Genomic DNA, 3493 nt, shown 5'->3' with positions numbered 1-3493 from the left:
AGCGCGTGTTCACATAATCTTGAAGTATGTACATATCTATACAAACTCCCTCCCATTTACGCTCATAGTGCAATCTCAGGCTGACTCTCCTCATTTTCCATGAGTCAGCAGAGCAACGAGGACAATGAGATCAACTGGACCCTTCGTTCCTGGTCTGGGCAAGGAGGACACAGGACCAGGGAGGAAGGTTAAATCACTAGGGATGGCACTGGGCGGAGTAGGCGTCTGTTCGCCACCACACCACGACCACTGGGAGGCGGACTTGAGTATTAACAGGCTCGCCACGCCCCATGACGACCCCCAACCTTGACAATCCCAGCGATGTGACGCCGGGTCCTGGATTCACTTGCTGGCCAGCAACAGCCAACACAGGGAAGGGGCTGCTCAGAAGCCATATTGAGCCATCACTTGGGCCATCCCGGCAGCCTCACGGCGGTCACACTCGTCCGCCATTCGCCATTCATCTAGAAGGACTAGGGGTGACACATTACGAGGGGCAGCCAACAACACCTGGGCAGGAGAGCGTCCGGCAGAGGTAGGGTTCTGAGTTCCAACAGGCGCAAGAACTCCCAGTCGGACTCCCCGTCATGCTGCCTTGAAGGATGATTACGGACTTTACCTCTCAGGCGCGGCCAATCGCCTCGCGGGTAATGAGAGTGACGATGTGGTGGACGCAGCGTTAGCGAGGCTGAACTCGTGGCTATTGAACAGGGGCCCACCCGTCGGTTGGGAGAGCACTCCGACCCCGGAAAAAAACAAAACATCGGATGACCCTGGAAGAGGTGTCTGACCACAGGAACTACGGGCCATCCAGAGAACCTGTCAGCGACCACCAGGAAAGAAACTTTCCCACATTAAAGATCGAGAGACACGGACTCAAAGGCACGCTTTGGGGAGATCATTACAGGTACAGCTCTTGTTGCTGGCTGGGTTGGGTTGCTAGCAAGGCTCACAGGCCTCAACTGTATTCTATATCAGCGTCAATACCAGGCCAAGACGGTCTGGTGAGCTCTCTCTGGACTTGGCAGTGGCTGTCATGGGCCGGAATAAGGTGCGCACGGCGGAGGCAGCAGGAACGACGATCTGGGGCCGTACAACACCAGCTCTCCGTCCGCGACAGAGGCTATCCTTAGCTTCCAGAAGGGAAGGCGGAGGCGTGAATGTCCGTAGCGGTTGGTGGGGAATCCAGCAGGAAGCGTAGCAGGAGTTGGACGTATGCGGGTCTTGAGCGGCGGCGATGCGAAGCTCCTGGAGAGTCCCTATCGTCTCGATGGAGGCGTCGTCGTCGTCTTGTCAGCAAGAGAAGTGGCTGTGTGTGTCACTAAAGACCGAACAAGTGGTACAGTCGACTTCATCTTCGGGTCTGGTGTAAAGAAAGCGGTCTTCTCTTTGAGACGTTGGAGGCGGATTTCGATGGCCATGTGGATGTAATCCCAGACAAGGTTCTGGGGAGCAGTAGGTATAATTCAATAAGTGGTACAAGGCTGAGGCGTGAATACAACCAATACAGGAGCGAGTTACTAAGGGACCCCAGACCGTGGAAGTAGGCCAGGCCGATCTGAGGGAAATTAGCTAGCCAGGCAAAGGAGTTGCTAGACATTCCTAGGACAATAAATGAGGTCTTCTAATTACTCGACTAGCGCGGTACAGACATAGTACATCAGGGACATAGTAAAATGAACATAGGCATTAGACATAAGCATGGACATCAGACATGCTATAATAATATGTAGTAATACAGACATATGAATAAATGGTACAATGAATGGTAACAGAGTCCTGGTGTCAGGCGTGTTCACATATCTTGGCATGTACATATCTATACGAGAACCAAATACAGACAGCTTTACAGGAGAAGTCGGCCAGCTGATTTACCAGGCCCATAAATGAGCGAAGTCGGTCAGGTTAAGCTGGAGTAGAGTCCTGATGGCCTTGACCTTCTCCTGCATAAGCTGAGAATCCCCCTCTGGCGAGATGGTAGCCGCAATGTGGACGTAGTTAACGGGGGCGGCGACCCTGGAGTTATCTTTGTTCAAGGGTGATACCATGGGCACGACATCTTCGCAAACTATCAGACCGACTCGGTTCAAGTGGGCGGAGATCATCGTCGAAGAACGGAGATGTCATCTACGACCTTCTTGCAGTTGGTGACACCCTGCAGAGCCATATCCACAGGTAGTACGCATCCCCGTTATAAAGAAGCCCATGGGTCGCGGCAGTGTTGGGAAAGCGACGTAGGGCGTGATGAATGTAGTGGTGGCGATCTTCTTCCGCAGATCGGCACCCGAGTACCCATGTAGTGCATCGCCGTGGTAAGAACTTTGCAGACAGGGGTGACACTGCCGGACTGCTTGGATGGCGTAGGCGATGGATGGGCGGACAGAGTTTCTCTTGAGTTGAGATGGGTGAGGTCCACTGTGATCACGAACACCTGCAGGCTTGGGTGCCAAGACCATGAGGTGGCGCACCACTGGGAGGAGCTCCTCACCTGGCGTGTCTGATGATCCCTGCTGCACCAGAAAGTCGTCTGCCTTCACCTTGTCGTATAGCCAAGGGATAGGCCTGGGGTGTGGATGGCGGCGAAAGGCATCGGCATACCAGGCAGGAGTGGATTCTCATCCGGAGAACCTGTCATCTTCTTGGCGGGCGTCTTCTGGAGTCGGGCTTGGAGACAAGGACGTCCTTCAGACTGACGAAGAAAGAACTCCTGGGCGGCAGCAGGTGTGAGTCATGGCTGAAACAGGTATCTCTGCACACCTGTTGAGTGTGTCACAACTTGAGATGGCTTTGGGAACTCGGATGAGGCGATGGCCAAGTCTGACAATGGCCCACATGACAAAGAGAGAGTTTGGATGCCCTCATGGGCGTGAACTGTGGCAAAAGGCAAGACTTGGGACCGAGCTGTAGTGTTGCCTTGAAGCAACCTAAAGGTAGAACATCAGGGCCAAATCCGCTGGCAGGCGTCGTTCATGGCTGTGGGTGACAGGCGCTACTCCTGGGATGTTAGAGGGCGTCAGGTGTGTTGGTCCAATCACGTGATGTTCCTTGCGTGTCAGGTATCATCAGGAGGTTGGAAGAGTTGAGTACCGTAGGACAAGCCCGAACACAGTGGCCGGGCTTGGGGGACCGCAATACCGAGGTATCATCCGCAGCGTCGGCATCCTTTTGTTATTCTTGGAGGCAGATGAATTATTAGGATGTTCTGTCGGGCTGTGAAGAACGTTTTGACCTGGAGAATTGGAGGCTTCTTGGTGGACCTGCAACACTTGGCAGAAGTGTCCTTGCTTGTTGCAAAGCGTTGCATGAACCTTGTTGGCAGGGCATCGCGAGAATGCCCAGGGGCCAATGGCCTTAAGGGCTTCCCACAGTTTCGACGGTACTATCGGCCGTAGGGCACTCCTGGACCATGCTGGTGCTGACCCGGTTTCTGCAGGATTAGGGAGAAGGAAAACTGGTGACTGTGGCGAGGGGCTGTGCGAAGGGCGTGAATCTG

Source organism: Homarus americanus, unplaced genomic scaffold (genome assembly GCF_018991925.1).
Source record: "Homarus americanus isolate GMGI-L3 unplaced genomic scaffold, GMGI_Hamer_2.0 scaffold32929, whole genome shotgun sequence".
Classification (NCBI taxonomy): domain Eukaryota; kingdom Metazoa; phylum Arthropoda; class Malacostraca; order Decapoda; family Nephropidae; genus Homarus; species Homarus americanus.
Note: the sequence above shows the minus strand (reverse complement) of the source record.